Genomic DNA, 20,004 nt, shown 5'->3' on the forward strand with positions numbered 1-20,004 from the left:
TGAGCACCGGTCCGACTTTCGGCTGCTCCAGTGCTGAGCCAGCCCACTGCAAATGCGACTGAGAAAGGACGCTGCCATCCACGCTGGAGACCCAAATGGAGTTCTGGCTCCTGGCTTCAGCCTGGCCCAGCTTGTTGTGGCCATCTGGGAAGTGAACCAGCGGTTGAAGATCTCTTTCTCTGTGTCTCTCTGTAACTGCTTTTCAAATACATAAATCCTTTAAAGGAATATTTTTTTGAAATCCATCAATGCTTTTGTAACAGCACATTTTTCATAAACTTTTTGAAGATTCTTCATATCAATGGATTTCATTTTTTTGCAAAGTAATTACATTTATCTTTCCTTAAAATTTTTTTCTTATTTATTTGAGCAGTAGAGTTACAGACAGAGAGAGGAGACAGAGAAAGAAAGATCTTCCATCCACTGATTCACTCTCCTAATGGCTGCAATGGCCAGACCTGGCAGATCTGAAGCCAGGAGCTTCCTCCAGGTCTCCCATGTGGCTGCAGGGGCCCAAGCACTTGGGCCATCTTTTCCTGCTTCCCCAGGCCATAGCAGAGAGCTGGATTGGAAGAAGAGCAGTGGGGACACGAACCAGTGCCTACATGGGATGCCTGCACCACAGGCAGAGGCTTAGCCTACCACGCCACAGCACCGGCCCCTAAACTTATCTCTTAATTACAATTTGCCTGCACTTTCAGAAGTCCCTGGTCTCAGTCATCTGTAAGTGGTCTCCCATTCCTGCATCCCAAGTGCATTTTCATGCCACAGAACATACAAGGGTCTCTTGGTAAGAAAACTGTCAGAGTGCCTGCCGGCCTAGAAGCAGAGGCTCAGACAAAGAGTGACGTAGTTAAACATTAGCTTCAGTTTGAAGTGTGACCTTTTGCTTTTGTTTGGTTAGCATTAGTCATTTCAGTTGCCACTCTGAAACAACAGCAGCTGCCACACAAAGCCAGATCCTGTTCAGTGCGGAGGCCTGGCTTCCCCACCAGGACCCGAAGGCAGCAGTTACAAGGAAACAGCCTTGCCCGAGCAATGCCCTCAACTTTGAACACGCCAGGGCTTACTTTCCTACACCGATGTAAGGGGCAGGAAGGCTGTTTCTGAACTTAGAAACCTTTTTCAAATACTGCAATCATCATTTCGCAACAATGTGACTACGAGAGGCTGGGTCAGACAGAAATAGAAGAGGAAGCAACCTTCTAGCCAGGCAGCTTGAAAACAGCATGCATTAAAATTCAAGTCAACCCAATCCGGATCAGCGCGGTGCGCCGGCCGCGGCGGCCATTGGAGGGTGAACCAACGGCAAAGGAAGACCTTTCTCTCTGTCTCTCTCTCTCACTGTCCACTCTGCCTGTCAAAAAATTAAAAAAAAAAATGCTTTCTTTCTACTACTTAATGCCATTTCTTCTTCCTTTATCTAGCTTCCTAGCTTTATTTGTTCAAGTGATATTTGGCCTTTTTGTTTTTTCTTTGAGTGAAAAATAAAAAAGACAGCTTAATGAACCCAGCCTTCTAGCAAAGGTATGGTGAACGTTACACTGGAATCCCCCAAAGCTGAATTCTCCTCCACGAATTCACTGATCTGACAAAGAGCCTAGGTTGCCTCCTGGTGGGTACTGGGGACTACTCTGGTCTGTTTTATCAACTTCATTTGTTTTTATTATTTTTTTTAAACAACTGTATTAAAAATGGGATTATTTGAGAAAGGAACTTAAATAGACAAAATAAAAATCACTTTCCATTACGAAGTATCTTGGGCTATTTCTACTTTCTTCTACATTGTTTGAAATGTCTTAGAAAAATGACAACAATGTGGTTCACACCCTCATTTCATTTGTAATAACTGAAGCTTTTCAATAGCAGGGAAGCGTATTTTATTTTGGTATCCCCAGTAGCTAGCACTGCAGGAAAGAATGGTTGAGCAAAAGAATAAATAAATGGAATAATAATAATAAAAAAAGAGCACTGTTATGAGCAGCATGGAAGGACAAAGCTACTACAAAGACAGCTTCATTCTCATACCAGTATAAACCTACCACCACGTGGCTCTGGAAACTTTCTCTCATTATCGATTAAAATATAAGTTCTGTGGTTTCTCTGCGCCCAGAACTGCGTGCAAATAGTCATACGGTCTGGTGGCGTGTCTGCATGGCAAAAGGAGCCCACCAAAGAGTGGACAGGCCAGTGCTGGTGCAGTGGCCGGCACTCCGAACAAGGGGCCCAGGCATCAGCAGTGTCAAGGGGAAAAGCCACATTCACTACAGATGGACTACACGAAATGCAACAGTTAAACTCCCCAAAGTCTTATGGGGGGGGGGGGGGGAAGGGAGGGAGGGAGGGAGGGAGAGAGAAAGGAGGCTTCTATTTACTGGTTCATTCCCCAGATGCCCAAAGCTGGGAGCAGGAACTTGAGCCAAGTCTCCCACGCAGGTGACAGGAACCCAACCACTTGGGCCATCACCAGTACTTCCCAGGATCTGCATTGGCAGAGAGCTGTAGTGAAGAGCTGAAGTCAAGAGTTGAACCCAGACACTCTGAAGTGGGACACAACACCCTAACCAACATCTTAGGCACTAGGTCCAATGCCCATCTCTCTAGAACTTTCTGGAAAAAGTAGGTACCGGTCAGGGAACTGTAGATCTTCTACAACTTTTCTTTTTTCCTTATCTGAAATGCTTAGCTTCTGCTGGACTGTCTCAGGAAGTTCTATAGAGATTTGATGCCCAAGGGGGCAGGTACGTAACAGGGACCGGGCACACAGGCAGTTTTTTGTCGCTGTGTCACTTTAGGGAGGTTTGAAAGGCTGAGCACAACAGCACTGGAGCTGACACACACTGGGGCTCAGCTGCTCCAGTCCAAGCCCACTCACCAGCAAAACGGCCTCGGGCAGGAGATGGAAACTTCTGAGATTCAGTTCACTCAACAGGAAAATGACAATCATGAAAATAAGCATGTGCTATGGTTTGAGCATGATTGTTGATGATCACTGTGGCAGTGAAGGGAGGTAGGGTGTTTAAGAGGTGATTAGTCATTAAGAGGGAATAATGTCTTTCTTGCATTAATTACTTAGTAGGATAATTCTCACAGGAGTGGGTTTCCTATCGAGAGAGAATGGGTTGCTGCCAAAGAATGTTTGCCTTCCTTGGCCTTCTCCTGCCTTCCACTTTTTCATGTAGCAGCACGAAGGGCCCCACCAGAAGCCGAGCGCACGTCAGCGCCAGCTGCCAAGATAAATGTCATTTCCTTATAAATGACTCCGTGAGGCATTTTGTTATAGCACCAGAACACGGACGAAGACACTATGGCATAGGGTGGTTACAGACCCAGCATTCAGGGATGCATTACCCCAGACATTTAGACACTGAAAAACCAGGACTAGTAAAAGTAAGTGCTCATTCCAGCTAGTGAGACAACTGACCACTAAATTTAATCTGCCAACTAAAGATGGGTTCTCCATGTGCCAGGTTACAAAGAGGAAGAAGATTCCCTGATTTTAAATACAGAAAATGGACACAGGAACAGGGCTGCATTTGACAAAGGTACCGGCACTGGGGTAGATTGCCCTGCTCCCCGGTGTATCTCTGCTCCTGGTGGGTGCTGACGAGCTGCAGGTAGGGCACAGGTTAACCTGACGCTGGGTGTATAATGCACAAGTTCACAGAAGCACACATAAGGGTCTCATCCCACATCCCGAGGGAGGGTCACACAGGGGAACGACATCCTGTACGGCAGAGGGCAAACGCTGGAGATGCCCAAGAGGTGGCCTGGACTTCCCTGGTTTTAAATCCTCATTCAACATCCCTGGTTTTCAAAGGGAGCTACCTTCGCTAATAAGTACTCCAGGGGTCTTCCTCCCTGGAACCCCCCTCCTTGCCACTTTGGAAGGAGGTTTCCAACTTGAATAAATGCTAAATTTTTTTTTCATAAGCACTCCAAGGTAATAGGCAAGAACAGAGTGATGCCACTTTCTGGTTATCTATGTACTTTAATTCTTGTTTAAATGAATTTTCAAAAATTCAAAAATGCTTTTTAATGGATACTGTTCATGTGAACAAATGTGATAGTATATGGCCTAAAACAAAGAAAAGGGTGGACGTTCAGCCGAGTGGCTAGGAAGTTATGTCCCCTACTGGACTACCTGGGTTCCAGTCTGTGCTCCCCATTCCTGCTTCCTGTTAATGTGCACTGGGAGGCAGCCGGTGACGGCTCAAATTCCTGGTCCTTGCCACCCACATGGGAGACCCAGATTGAGTTGCTGGCTGCCAGCTTTGACTGTTGTAGGTATCTGAAGAGGGAGCCATGGGATAGCAGTTTTCTCTGTCTTACAATTATATTGGGGAAAAAATAGGAAGAGGAAGAGTTTGTCACTTAAAAAACCACAGACACTAAACAGGTATACAACAAGAATTTTTGTACACAGGAATTCCATATTTTTTAAAAAACAGAGTTGTTCTATTTGCTTCCAAGAAAAGATGTGTATGAAAAAAAGGAAAAAAAGGCAAGGGAGAGGAGGAGGGAAACCAGCTTCACCCAGGCTCTTAGAGTTAGTTGGATTCCCAACTAATTATAGTTACAGTTCTACAAAGCACTGCTGTATTAATTAAAGATTCATGAAATACGCACTTAAATTTAGAATGGAAATGAGCAGAAAAACACACATCCAGAGTGTTACTAAAGCCAGCATATTTAGAATAAAACGTTCAAGGGGCTGGTGCTGTGGCATAGGTGGTTAAGCTGCTGCCACTTGCGATGCCAGCATCCCATATGGGTGCCGGTTCAATTCCCAGCTGCTCTACTTCCTATCCAGCTCCCTGCTCATCTGCCTGGAAAAGCACTGGAGGATGGCCCAAGTCCCTTGCACCCAGCTGGGAGACTCGGAAGAAGCTCCTGGCTTCAGCCTGGCCCAGTTCTGGCTGTAGTGGCTATTTCAGGAGTGAAACAGCAGTTGGAAGATTCTGTCTCTGTAACTCTGCTTTTTCAAATAAATAAGTCATTGAAAAACAAAAAAGAATGAAATGCTCAAGTATCAGGAAACTTAGGATTTTCCAAGTAGAAAAGTCCAAACCTGGGCCTGCCATTGGGGTTTAACTGCTGCTCCTGTCCTATGCACTCTGCACTTTCACTGTGTGCTCCTGGAGTTAATATTTCAAAGAGAAAAGTAATGTCTGAGGGAAAATACCCCGGTTTTGAGCTAATTACTTATGCGCAGTCTCACGGGGAAATACTGTATATTCTTTGAGTTAATAAAGTGTAAAGAGACTTTGGAGCTTCATGGGACATATAGTGAGCCAGTGGCGCAAATTGTTTTTAGAAAGCCTGGCCTACCTTATCTCATTCTACATCAGAAAATTTAGTTGGCTTGGGTATTTCCCCCGTCTCTAACTCCCTGTTTATGGCCAAGAGAAAACAAGGACCTACACAGCCTCCCCCAGAGTCTACCCCTCCTAAACCAGTTTACCAAGAAGTGGATGGCTTGGGTCACAGCCTTAACAGACTTAACACTAATTTATTGGGACTCTAGGCACTCAACTGCCGCTCCTATGGACAGTCTGTCTGAGAATCTCGCTCATAGGAAGAGTCTTGTGTTAGCGTTGGGCTACGGTGATGGCCAGTAGCTCGCAGTGAACTTTGGATGAGGTGGGGTGGCTGACCCAGCCTGCAGTCCCTTCTTCCATCTCAAAATTCTGCCAGGGAGGACAGGCCCTCACACTTTACATTGTAAGCTCATTTAAATTCTGGCAAAAACAAACCAGGACTGGGACCACAGTTTGCCCATATAATTGTGGCTCATCTATTTTTATTTATTTATTTATTTATTTATTTATTATTTGGATTTTTTTTGTTTTTGTTTTTTTTTTTTGGACAGGCAGAGTGGACAGTGAGAGAGAGAAAGAGAGAAAGGTCTTCCTTTGCCGTTGGTTCACCCTCCAATGGCTGCTGCAGCTGGCGCACTGCGGCCAGCGCACCGCGCTGATCCAAAGGCAGGAGCCAGGTGCTTCTCCTGGTCTCCCATGGGGTGCAGGGCCCAAGCATTTGGGCCATCCTCCACTGCACTCCCTGGCCACAGCAGAGAGCTGGCCTGGAAGAGGGGCAACCGGGACAGAATCCGGCGCCCCGACTGGGACTAGAACCCGGTGTGCCGGCGCTGCAAGGCAGAGGATTAGCCTAGTGAGCCGCGGCGCCAGCCAACAAATAATATATTTTTATGCAAGATAATTGTATCTACTGTAGCTCACCATTCACAACCACATTCATTGTGTCCTCTCTCCTTACCACTGCTGCCAAATCTATGTGCACACGCACGCATGCACACAGAGTTTTAGCTGAAAACCCCTCTCCCTCTACTTTGGATAGGGACATCACCAAACACGTTTACGGCAAGGGCCTGCTGGGCCCAGCCACACCTCACTGTTGTGTCCTCGCAGTCCCCAAATGCTTCAGCTTCTCCCACCTGTCTGCGGGAAACCCCCGCAGCCCACCTCAAGAGGAAGAGCAACTCAGAACAAGTGCTGTGCGTGAGTGTGGTGTTGCTTGCTTAACTGGAGGATACATGCCTTTAGCAAGACTTGCTGGGATTGGAAAGTACACCTGGGATGCCAGGGATCAGGTCCCACACCTCTGCTTCAGATCCTGCCTCCTGCTGATGGGCCTGGGAGCCCGCAGACGACAGCCCAAGGGCTCGGATTCCTGCCAGGTGTGAGCTCCTGGCACCCAGCTTCAGTCGGGTCCAGCTCTTGCATCCCAAATGTGGGCATTTGGGGAGTGAACCAGTGGACAGAAGGTCAATCTCTCTCTCTCTCTCTCTCTGCCTTTCAAATAATAAATCACATTCTCTCTCTCTCTCTTTCTCTCTCTCACACACACATGAAATTGTGCCATCCAGCTCAGTGGTTCAGTTGCACAATTTTCACATTTCTGGTAGGACTAAGTGGTCATGGCTGAAGGACTCCTAAATATTCATGAGCTCAAATAGTTATTCCTTGAACTTGTTTGTTGAGTTCCAAACTTGGAAAACCTGATAGAAATTGCACAGTCAGTGCAAGTGTGGAGTGTGTGTGTGTGTGTGTGTGTGTGAGAGAGAGAGAGAGAGAGAGAGAGAGAGAGAAGGGCACTAGACCAAGGGAGATGATCAGAAACAATATTTACAATCTTCAAGAGTCAGTTCACCATTCTACCTCGCTCTCTGTAAAGCCCAGGGACCCTTCCCTTGCTTTGGAGGTTTCCAGAATTTGGTATTTTTTAATCTACTACTTACAAATGACAGAATGATAGCACTGTCATCTCAAAATCATACACGTCCTCTCAAAGGATTTTTGCGTAACTTTACCTTTATGTTTAAAATAAAACCAAAAAAAGGGGTAAACTTGGAAAAGACCTTCCTGGTATTTACTGCAGGAAACTTGTCTTTCTTAGACAACCAAGTGCTTTCACTGCCAACTCACAAAAGCTACACAGCCCAACCCACTGTTCACACTTTTAGCCATCTGCAGCATAATCCTCACTGTTACCCGCACCACGTGTGTGTGTGTGTAAATATATATGCATGTATATAAATATGTATATTATATGTATATTTATGGTAAACTGAAAACCACTTCGGAGATGAAGAGGTTTCAAATCCAGCCTCCCCCTTTAAAGAAGAAATAGGGCAAGAGAATGCCAAAGGCCCATCTGAGACTATGGACTTTTGAGTTTGTTGCTTGGATTCACCAACTGAATTTTGAGGTTCTCAGATGGCGAGAAGAGCTGGTTTTGTTCTGACGCTGCACAGACCATGGAAATGGCAGAGCAGTACCGATGAGCACCACAGGAATGAATGGAGGCCTCACATCTGCCCTGCCCCAGAGGCAGATCCAACAGTCTAGGGCTCTGCTTCACAGACTTGATTTTGGTTAAGGGTAGGGCGTGTAAAGGAGACACGACAGGCCTTTATTTTCAGAGTTGCTATAGGAATACTGTGTATATGCTTTCACAACTTAGTCCATACTACTCAGCTGTTATGAGAACACAGTAAAATGAACGTTACTACACAGGAGGGTGGAGATGGGTGACAGGTTGGGTGTAAGCTGGCATCTTTTGGGAGGACAAGATGACAAGAGCAAGAGCTTTTGAGCTTACATGAAATAGTTCACTGCCATTACTCTAACAATTCCATTTATAAAAATGTGGAGATTAAAGCCCACAGGCAGTCACTACCCTGGTATTTAAAACACAATGCCATGAACACAACAGACTGTATTTACATGGAATGTAATAAACACAAATTTTCAACAGTGTGCAACTAGTTAATAAATTATGGCACAGTCGTAGGCTTAGAATAGCTATTTAGTGTTTTTAATTAGATTGACCTTGCTAAATAATATTTAAAGATACCAAAATTAAACTAAAAAAAATAAGAGTAAATTTGCCATAATGCTATTCATGTTTATTTTTAGATTGTGAGATTACGGGTAGATATTAAATTTCTCTGTAATTCCCAGATTCCCTTCAATTAATATGCTTTTATAAGAAGATAATAATTTATAATTTTAACGAATTCAGCTCTCTGAATCCCTGAATTCAACGGACTAAATCCACAACTCAGCCACGAGGCTATGAAAGAGGGATGCTTTTTGTCTGGGGAGGTTGTTGGGCCTATCAGTGTCACCAGCAGCCCCTCTGTGATGCACGGGGGACCTACGCCTGCAGCTTCAGGGGATGCACGGGCTGCGGCTGTGGCCAGGGAGGGCTGGGCCAAGGTTTGACTGACACAACTGCCTCTTCCCTTCATCCCTTCCTCCCTTGTCATGGCGTAGGATTATCACCCACAGAACAACAACACTACCTGCTACTGGCAGGGAAGAAGGCGGCTGTCACAATGCTTTTACGCATAATTCATTGGCTTCTCATGAACTGCACAGTTTGGTATGACAGTTACTCGTAGCATACCCGAGAGGAGAGGAAAGAGAAACTGAGAGATGGCACGAGGCTACTCAAAAACACAAGACACGACCACTGTGAGTCCCAGTGTGGCTTCTGCATCCCACACGGTGGCACCTGGCAAAGGGGGTTAGGTGGCCGATTTGTAAGCAAATGCCCAGTTATTTCTTGTCTCAACCCCTAAGGTACTCACACACGCATACAGAGGCCGGTGTTTTCCTCGTAAGGCCACAAAGATGTAATGCATACAAAGAAATAAGAACTCGTAGCGTGTGGGTTCCAAACGGCTTATGCAGCACTGATGTTTCCACACAAACACATACCAGGCACATGCTGTCTAAGCAGTAGATATCCCGACTGATAGGAACGAAAATTTTTGCTCTTGCTTAAGTGGGAAAGCAAAAGGACTCTTGGAGGTCTGTACTCACCCAAAACCACCAACTGGGTGCGTCTGATTCTTTATGCAATGCAGAACACGATTATACAGGAAAACTCAGGGAGCTCGCCTGAGACTCTCTACTCAATTTCTGGAGTGCCCCTTGCAGCAGATCCTAAAGTGTCCAAAACACAAACAAAACAAAGCTTAAAATGTCTGCGATGTCTATGTAACTTGCACAAGTACATTAGAAACTGGGAGAACATTTTCGTCAGAAAATGAGGTACCATTACTCTAATTTACCATATTCTCTACAAACCAAGAAATGCAACCCTTTGCCCCATATTTGAAGAAACAGAGGATAGTGATAAGAAAATGACCAATTTCTTCCATTTTCCCCATCTCTCGTGTTTAGAGCACCTATGATTTTGAGATACACTCGATGCTTAGAAAGAAATACAGATGCAGCCCATAGTTTATGCATTCAGACTCACACAACGGTGTAACTGTGCAGCTCCTGGCACTCCCCACCTCATGGTATACGTTACCACCAGACCATCACACTCCTTCTGTGTGGTCCAGAGGGGGTCCCCAGACCACTGAAATGAGAACCCCACTCCTCCACCACCAAGGGTGGTCAATGAGAAGCCTTAGCCATGGTCAATATGAAGGCTTCTACTCTGTCCTAAAATGTATAGTTGAGACTCTATGGAAGATGTTCTTCAAAGGAGAAGCCTAAGGGAAAAAAAAAAAAAAGATTCGGGGCTCTAGTATAATCTTAAAGTCATGATATAGAAGATACTCCAACCCAAAGGATTGAAAGTTCAAGATAATTGGATTACCTGTGATTTTCACACTTAAAATTTTTTTAAACATCTACCCCTCTCCCTTTCTTAGTTTTTGCAGCCTTTCTTCCACCAAAAGTTTACAAGATACAGAAACAAATAAAACTAATAAAATGAAGTGGATGTAAGGGGAGGCACTGTGCCTACAGCTCCATCAGCCACCACAGTCCCAAGAGACATTATAGGACCTTTGGGACTCCACAGAGCAGTTTGGAAGCCCCTAGATTAAATGAGATCAGCTATAGCTGAAAATTATTCTGCCGTATCTAGCTTTAAATTGGAATAAGTGCCCATCGATAACACTTGATCAAGACCTGGTTTTTGTTCTGATTATCAATGATCTGTTCAATAAATAAATTACAGAGCAATAGTTATTAAACTGTTTACTTCTCAATGCATGTAACCCTTACCCAACTCTGCAAAAAGCAACATCAGTGTTTGATAAAAACGATGACAATAAATAATCCAAGTACAAGAAGGTGTATCTTGAAATACATTGCATGCAGAAGAGACAACAGACATTTGGGGAGTGAACCAGTAGAAGGAAGATCTCTCTCTCTCTCTCACTCCCCCTCTCCAGTCATTCCTGCATCCCTCATTTAGTAGCTAACAACTGTATTCAACTTTTCCGAAGCCTTGGTTTCCATATCCACAAGGTGGAGAAAATCCCTGGCAGTTGTAGAGACAAAGCAAATATTTATAAAACTCCACTCCAGGCACTTATTGTATAAAATTATGAGTTTTCTCTTTATAGTGGAAAAACTGCCCCTTGCGAATGTAAGGTGGTAGTGTACATGTAAACTCCAAACTGAAAGTAAATTGTTAATATGGAAACACAGAATCCTTGTAGTTCAGTGCTCCATCGCAATAGGGAAAAAAGCCTCACTGATGGGCCTCTCACCGCTATTCAAATAACAGAAAATTTCCCCAAAATACAACACTTGGGTTCATTTGTTTCCTTCCAGAGAAATCTGGCATTCTAGAAGGATCCCAAACACAATAAAAGCATAATAGCTACATCGTTCAGTCACAGAAACCTTCACGCAAAGCCCACACACCCTGGTACCGGAGTTTGTGGAGCCCAGCTGTAGCCCCAACGCTTGACTTCACTGTGAAGGAACCCGCCTACTGACAAGCGCAGGCCAGACGGAAATATGTGAAGAGTTGAGGGGCACAGCCTAGAGAGACAGAGTAGTTTCTTTTTATTTCTTTGTTTTAAGACTTGTTTATTAGGATGGTGTTGTGGCATAGCGAGTTAAGCTGCTACCTGTAGTGCTGGCATCCCACATGGGTGCTGATTCAAGTCCCCACTGCTCCATTTCAGATCCAGCTCCATGTTAATGCGCTAGGGAAAGCAGTGGAGGATGGCCCAAGTGCAAGTCCCTGCACCCAAGTGGGAGACCTGGAAGAAATTACTGGCTCCTGGCTTTGGACTGGCCCAGCTCCGGCCATTGCAGCCATTTGGGGAGTGAACCAGTAGATGGAAGATCTCTTTCTCTTTCTCTCTAACTCTGCCTTTCTAATAAATAAATAAATCTTTAAAAAAAAAAAAAAGCTCTTGGAAAATAGAATTAAATGGAAGTTTTTAAAAAATTATTGATTTATTTAATTGAAAGAGCGGGAGGGAGGGGGCAGAGAGAGAGAGAGAGACAGAGAGGGGTTAGGGGAGCGGCCTCTTCCATCTTCTGGTTGACTCCCCACATAGCCTTAACAGCCACGGCTGGGCTGATCCCAAGCCAGGAGCTTCTTCCAGGTCTCCCATACGGTGCAGGGGGCAAGCACTTGGGCCATCCTTTGCTTTCCCAGGCCATTAGCAGGGAGTTGGATTGGAAATGGAGCAGCCAAGACTTGAACCAGTGCCCTTATAGGATGCTGGTGTCACAGGTGGCAGTTTTACCTACTACGCCACCGCGCTGGCCCCAGTAGAGAGGTTTCTAAACGGTCCATGGATTTACCAGCCCACACCCTGTGCAGTGAAACAGTTGTGGATATTGCTCATTCTTAAAACCAAATGGAGACATTTTCACAGAGTTCAATAGAAGGAAAAGCAACATCAAAGAGAACTGGTTTGTTTTTATTTTTCTGGACAGGTGACTTTTAAATTTGCTCGCCAGCTCTTTGTCAACAGTTGGCAGGATCCCAGGGCAAACATTTGTGGGGCATCTGGGACACCACTGCTACTTGCTGTCCTGATTTCCTTTGCCCTCTCTTCTGTCTCTATCTCGTCATGCCGTACATAGTTTGGAACGTTTTCAAATCCAGTTTTGGAATGAGGCAGGGAATGGATAAATACTCTTAGTCGGAAATCTAAAAATGACTTTCTCATCCCTACTCTCCACCAAGGCATGAGAATTCCGTTTCTTAAAAACTAAGATAAATCAATGACCCTCACCGAGGGATGCTAAAATATGGGACTAAGGATAGCAGGTGACCACTGTGGTGAGGGCCAGACAACCCAGCTCTGTCTCTCACTCTGCCATCTGCACACTGCACCACGGCACTCCACAGAACCCCCACGGCCTCGGCTGCCTCGCCGGCCATCCAAGCTGATGCTGATACCGCATGGGAGCGTCAGGACAAGGATGAAGTAAGAGAGTACTCTGGGAAGCATCTTGTCCACTGCCGGCCCGACAGCTGCAGTGACCACCTCACTGATTTTATCCTAGCCACGCCTCCCCACTGCAGTCAGTCTAGTTCCCACTGCAGACAAAAATGGCCTTTGCAAAACATACGATGTAATCCTAACGCCCTCCTGCTTAAACGCCTACGTTCTCTTCCCACTGCCCTTAGAATAAAGTCAATAACCTTAACAAGGCCTAGAGCGAGCGTCCTGGTTCTCCACCAGTCTCATCTGCTCTCAGTTCCCCCCTTGCAAATGCTGCTGACAGCGCTTCAGACCCTCACCCATCTCCCTGTCTAGCCTGTGTGCAGTCACCTGTGAACGTCACTCCTGCTAGATAGCCACCCCAGGAGCTCCCCAAGATGTGTCCCCACAATACTACATCATCCCTCAGAGCACAAGGTTGGGCCATACGCACTCACCATGGAACAAAACAATGGCAGAACGCTGGCACTCTTACACGGTTTAACCTGACAGCAGCTGCTATAATAGCGGTCATCTTCAGTCCACTTTAAACTCTGCTAGGGCAGACTCACAACTGTGATCCCAGACCTCACAGCCCATTCTAACCCATGACAGCTGCTTAATTTCTGATTCACGTTCGTTCTTGTTAGTGCCTTTTTAACGCTGATTACATAGTTTCTTTCCTGTCATTGGTAGTTCAGTCACGTTTTCATCCAAGTGTTATTTCTGCATTTCGTAAGAATAAGTGAAGACATGGAAACTTAAAGAAATACATTCATATTTGTCATTTCTGATATTTCTGTAAGGCATAAATTCTAATATACTAGTTTATATCTATAATCAAGGAGGGAATATATATATATAAAATCAAGGAGAGAAGTTAGCCCACTGGTAAGGTATCATTTATAGATTTGTTTTAAAGCTCAATTATTTCTGTGCAGAATATAAAAAACTCTCAAAAGAAGCCAGATGACTTTTACAGTTTTCACCATGTGACAGTAAAATCAGCTATTGAAAAAAAGATAGCATCTACAAGAGTGCTAGACTTGAGGGTGGGGAATTTAAAAATACACATTCCCATGACTTTCAAAAGGAATGCACCCTGAAACATTGCCAGAACACCTGACCCAATTGTGCCATATTTGTGTCTCTCACGAAATGAACAAAGACCAAATCTAAACCAAGTCGCAGTGCTATAAGGGCTGGGCCAGGCTAATTCACAAGCTAAGTAATGTAATAATATTAACAATGGCAACAACAGCTAACGTCCTGTGACTGTTTATCACACACCAAGCCCTGTGCTAAGTGTTCCAGGGACATCCTCTCATTTAGCTGTGGCCACCACCATATGAAGGAAGTTCTGGGATTCTTCCCACTCTAGGAATAAGGGGACAGTGAGGCTGCCTACTGGATACAATCCCTTAGCTATTAGTACTGAAGCTGGGATTCAAACCCAGGAGGTCTGAGAACAGAATCTGTGCTCTTCATTACTCTCCTGTGTGGAAGAATCTAAGTGCTCTACACCTCAGTTTGAAAATTCAGATTTGTGCTGTAACAAAAGTTACAAATGATTACACACACACACACACACACACACACACAGCTTGAGAGTCACTATGAAAAAAGTCAAAACGGAATGGCAAATCCAAAGATGGTCAAGGCCCACCATCTAAGAATTTTTTTAAAAATCCCAATATCCACCTTTAGACAGTGTATTTTTTTTTTTTTTTTTTTGACAGGCAGAGAGGACAGTGAGAGAGACAGAGAGAAAGGTTTTCCTTTGCCGTTGGTTCACCCTCCAATGGCTGCCGCAGCCAGCGCGCTGCGGCCGGCGCACCGCGCTGATCCAATGGCAGGAGCCAGGTACTTATCCTGGTCTCCCATGGGGTGCAGGGCCCAAGCACTTGGACCATCCTCCACTGCCTTCCCGGGCCACAGCAGAGAGCTGGCCTGGGAGGGGCAACCGGGACAGAATCCGGCGCCCCAACCGGGACTAGAACCCGGTGTGCCGGCGCCACTAGGCGGAGGATTAGCCTAGTGAGCCGCGGCGCCAGCCAGTATATTCACCTTTAAACAGTAAAAGATATTCTCATCCAGGTTAGAAAGGGTGGAGAAGGTCAGATAAATCATAAACACCATCGATCCAGAAACACCTGACATTCTAATTGCTCCCTAAATTCTTAAAAAGCTGTCACATTTTGGAAAATTTTTGAGAAATCACAGACCCTACAATGAGTAAACAGGGCCGGCAATGTCACTTTCTACTGCACAGTCAATAGTCTCTAATCAGATAGTTCTGTCTTGCTAACATTCAACAAAATCGCCTACCTTCTCCAGGAGCAAAGAAAATGAAAACAGAAATGTCACTTTTGAAAACACGCATTACTGACAACATGACATATTATCCACAGACTGCAGTTCCGAGATCATACGCCCCGTCCCCTCGGTCTTTGTGCATTGACATTTGACCCTCTGTATAATATGCACCTTGTACCAGTGAAACCTAAGGCACCAGCTAGTTACTCATTAAACTCGGGTGCCAAGGGCTGACTTGTACAAATTACAGTGCTAACTGCCCAGCCCGGGCTGTGTGCAGAAGTGGTAAAAGGCAATCATCCTAGCTGTGAAATTCTGTCTTCTTGGCAGAACTGAACTACAAATTGCAGCAATTCGCGACTGACCTCTGAGCCTTGAGGTTAGCCTAAACCTTTGAACCTCAGCTTGGAGCTGAGTGGAGAAGACGGTTAACATCCTGGCTGTGGGTCGCCCCTACGCCCACCTCCCACAAGGAGTCACCCAGAGGAAGGCACACAGATGATGGCGCTCTTGAGAGAAGACCTGTCACCAAACGTCATTTCAACAAATTTCATAAAAAAAGATTTTTAAGATACAATTTTTTTAAAGGAACATGTCAAAAGAAGAGGGAAGTTAACAAATTATGTGCACATAATACTTAGTGATACGGGCGCTTACACATCTCTCTTTACAAAAATAGGCAGAAAGAAGTAAAATCAAAAAATGTCAAAAAAATTTCTTTGTCAAGTGGTGCTTTTTATTTGTTGTATTTTTAAATACATGTATTATTGAATCTTTTATAAAATATAAACACATATTAAGCTACCCTTGGGAGAAAAAAAGTAATCATAAAAAACAAGTTATACTTTTCTTTCAACCCAAAATTACCTTTTGATAGTGAACAGCAGATGTAGGCTAGGAAGTGTGCAATAATCCATGTTTCTCAGGTCCATGTTTTGTCCCCCCCCCCGCCCCCATAACACAACAGGGAGGATTTTCATTAGGAGGGAAGAGGAGTTGTTGAAAGGGACCAGAGTATTTCTTCTGAGGATTAGCTTCTACCTCAAATGCTATTCACATCACTCCATTTTGAGGCAAAAAGTGAATAAAGATCTTATTTCCCTAGTATCAAGTTAATACTAGAACAAATCCCAAATAACATATAAAATACAACTAAACCATTATTTATAATGAAAGTGAAACCGATTTTGTGGACTCTTGAAAGCATAGATCCTATACTTCCATAATTCCATTTCACAAGCACAATTCTTGGCTTGCAGGAGGATGACAGGTACGAGTCTCCTTACACCCACCTTTTCTAGGGGGCTCTGAAGACTGACCCTGAGACGACTTAGGAAAACAAATGTGGGTTTGTTGATAAATCCCCCTGCTTTCAATCCTATCATTTAAACAATAGCTAATTTTGAAAAAAAAAAAAAAAGATAAAAACCTTTACTTTTACTGGATTTTCCAAGTGTGTTAAAGTGAAAAGTTGCTAGGTAAACTGAATTTTTAAAAAATGTTCACAAACTGAACAATTTTCAGTTTACAGCTGTTGAAGTGAACTGCAGCATTTAAAAAATCCTTAACAAAACTGGAAATTTTTTTCTGCCTTCAATTATAAAACAAACAAAATGGATCATCTGTTCATTCAACCCGATCGAAATGGCTTTAATCAAACACAACCATGTCGTCCTCAATTAAAACAAATATAAGGTTCCCCTACCTTTCCAGTCTTGAAATCTGGATGCCACAGGCTCATTGTCACAAAAGCTTTGCTTAGGCAACCTGCGCTCCTGATCCAGGAACTGCGTAACTCGGTTATACATGGCACACGCTCCCTCATTGGTCACTGAGCTTTGGCCACTGAAATGCCTTGGGAGGCATTTGTTAAGGGCACCTGGAGTGAGCTGGAGTGGGAGGTGTTAGCACTGCCACACAGAAAACGCCCCGCCGCAGTCTGAAAACTGATGGCAAACCCTCTGTAACAAATGCTTTGGGGAAGGCAATGGAACCGAAATACTTTATTCAAACCCCCACGATGACAAAAAGGAAACACGTGATGCCTAGAGCCAGATGAGTGCCCGTTACCTTATACTACCTGGGGCAGATAAGAAAAACAGTAATTCCTACTTCATCCGGGTTGTGGGGATAAATAAATGAGCACATGCAAAGTGCTTCGAAAAGTTCCTGGCACACAGCAAATACGCAAAATAATAATAATAATAATAATAATAATAAATAAGACAACCTTACTCAGAGTTCTTAGAAACATTACGTTGTTCTTTTCTTCTCAATATCCCTGGGTAGGTAACTTGGATTACGCACTTTTGTCTTTTGCCCTAATTATTACCAATCCTGTATACACATGAACTAAGCCCTCATTTTGTCTATCGGACTGGAGTTGGAAATGGACTTGCTGGTTAAAGGAGGAAAGCAGAGGGGCACAGAACAGGAAAAGAAAGGGGCAGTAAACTGTGCTGCGTGACGGTAAACAGCCGTGCGGCACAGCGGCACAGGAGGACCGGAGGCACTCGCGCAGAGTACACACACTGCTCTTCAAGGAGTTCAGAGATGGAACCTCACCCAAAGCCTCTCTGAAGCTTGTGTTGGTCTGTGCAGGCAACTGGGAGACCACGGAAGGGTGGAGACCCAGAGGAGGGCCCCCGACAGTCAGGTGACCACGGGGACCGCGTGAACCAGGAGGGAAATGAGCTCCCTCGCAGGCGGAGAGGGGATAAACCCAGCGACTTTTCCCAAAGCAAAAGCTTCCGAGTCGTGAGGCCGAGGTTTCCCTTTCACGGTCATGGTCACTGTGGCATTGCTAACCTTGACCAAGACTGTGAACCTGAGCAATGTGAAGGAGCAAGAGGGACAAGGCAATTTTCAATCTATTTATCGACCCACATTTTTAAAGAGGGTTTTATTACTGCTAGATAAAATAATCTAAACCTATCAATAGTGACTATAAAATATTAGCAAGTTAATAAAAGGTCAAAATCCAAAGCAATTCTAAGATTCTAATCACATTAAATATTATATAAAACTAATTTGCTAGGTTCTGACTGAAGGAACCAAAGCAGTCCTTAGTTATAAGACAGTGTTAAAAAAAAAACAAAACTGATTTTAGACAAATTAAAATTCCCCTTGACTACGCATGGGTCCCATAAAATCTGTTTTCCTATGAGTAACTGAGTATATTATGTGAGAACAAATTCTGAGAATATGGCATATTGTAAGCATTAGAAAATATTTGTTTTGGAAAGTTGGTAGGGACACACACACACACACACACACACACACACGTATTCCCATAGCAAACGTTACCCAAAACTGTAGAAACTTAGCAAACTGAAACACATCTCAAGATGATAACCTTTTCCGGTGCTTAGGACAGGACACTTCCCCCCCAATATCTGAACACAGGAATTACAAATACAGCCTGCTCCAAGCAAAAAGTAAACTTTCCCTGCCACGGCTTTTGATCAAAGTTTATTTTAAAGAAACCATATGCACATAAGTTGTAGCGAATGCGAATAAGACAAAAAAAATGACACAGAAAAGGTCGAAGGCGCCCCTTTGACTGGCACTGGCTCCTACTACACAGCGCTCCAGCTAAAACCGGACAGCAGCGGCATCGGGGTAGACCACAGGAGCTGTGCTAACTTCTGGCAGCTCCGGCAGCAACAAGCCCAGGTCATCCCAGAGTGCTCCTCCGCCTCCACAAACCACCTCTGTTGTAGAACAAAGTGTCACTCAGCCTGCACATCTGAGGCCGGGATGGCAGGGGAGAGAACAGAAATACAAATGTGAAAAAGGAGCTGGGGACAATACTATGTCGCAGCCCTACAGATCTGTAAGGAGGAACAAGAACAAGAGAGGAGACTCAGGCCTGGGAGAGGAGGAAGTGAAGCAGGGGCAAAGACAGGATATATGAAGTTATGTTGGCGACTTTCAGTATAGGAAATATTTACAATGGCCACCCTAGGGATCAGCACTGTGGTGCAGTGGGTTAAAGCCCTGGCCTGAAGCGCCGGCATCCCATATAGGCGCCAGTTCTAGTCCCAGCTTCTCCTCTTCCAATCCAGCTCTCTGCTATGGCCTGGGAAAGCAGTAGAAGATGGCCCAAGTCCTTGGGCCCCTGCACCCACGAGGGATACCTCAAAGAAGCTCCTGGCTCCTGGCTTTGGATCGGCATGGCTCTGGCCATTGTGGCCATCTGGAGAGTGAACCAGTGGATAGAAGACCTTGCTCTCTGTCTCTACCTATCTTTGGAACTCTTTCAAATAAATAAAATAAATCTTAAAAAAAAAAAAAGCCACCCTTGACACCCTACTAAGGTGACTTTTAGTTTATTAAAGGGCTAGAAGATAGCCAATAGACGAGGCAAGTGTGCATGTGCTTTGTATGTGGGTGCTTCAAAAAGTTTAGCAAAAAATGAAATTAAAATGTTTTTGTTACAAATTTTTAAAAATCTATGCAGTTTTTTTAATAATACATATTTGTCATGGGTTTTTAGAAACTCTCTCAGATGGATTTTTTTTTTAATTTATTTATTTATTTGAGAGAGAGAGTTATAGACAGTGAGAGGGAGAGACAGACAGAGAGGTCTTCCACCCACTGGTTCACTCCCCAAATGGCTACAACGGCCAGAGCTGAGCCGATCTGAAACCAAGGGCCAGGAGCTTCTTCTGGGACTCCCATGTGGGTGCAGGGGCCCAAGCATCTGGGCTATCTTCCACTGCTTTCCCAGGCCCTAGCAGAGAGCTGGATCGGAAGTGGAGCAGCTGGGACTCGAATCTACCAGACAGCAGATTTATCCTCTATGCCACAGAGCAGGCCCCTAAGCACTGGTTTGCATCCTGGCTGCTCCTCTTCCAATTCAGCTCCCTACTAATGGCCTGAGAAAACAGAAAATGGCCCAAGTGCTTGGGCCTCTGACACCCATGTGGGAGACCTGACAGAAGCTCCTGGCTCCT

At 44.6% G+C, this 20,004-nt stretch overlaps 1 protein-coding gene across 10 annotated transcripts in view; it reads right to left on the reverse strand.

Annotated features, from left to right (window-relative positions):
* The window catches only part of RBM47 (RNA binding motif protein 47), a 206,378-nt gene that overhangs the window by 24,296 nt on the left and 162,078 nt on the right, over positions 1-20,004 (reverse strand). For all 10 annotated transcript variants that reach the window (XM_051830835.2, XM_070068133.1, XM_051830860.2 and 7 more), the window contains one exon: positions 9,354-9,476. The gene's annotated coding sequence lies outside the window, so the exon portion shown is untranslated. The remainder of the gene's footprint in view (positions 1-9,353; positions 9,477-20,004) is intronic.

This window comes from Oryctolagus cuniculus, chromosome 2 (genome assembly GCF_964237555.1).
Source record: "Oryctolagus cuniculus chromosome 2, mOryCun1.1, whole genome shotgun sequence".
NCBI lineage: Eukaryota > Metazoa > Chordata > Mammalia > Lagomorpha > Leporidae > Oryctolagus > Oryctolagus cuniculus.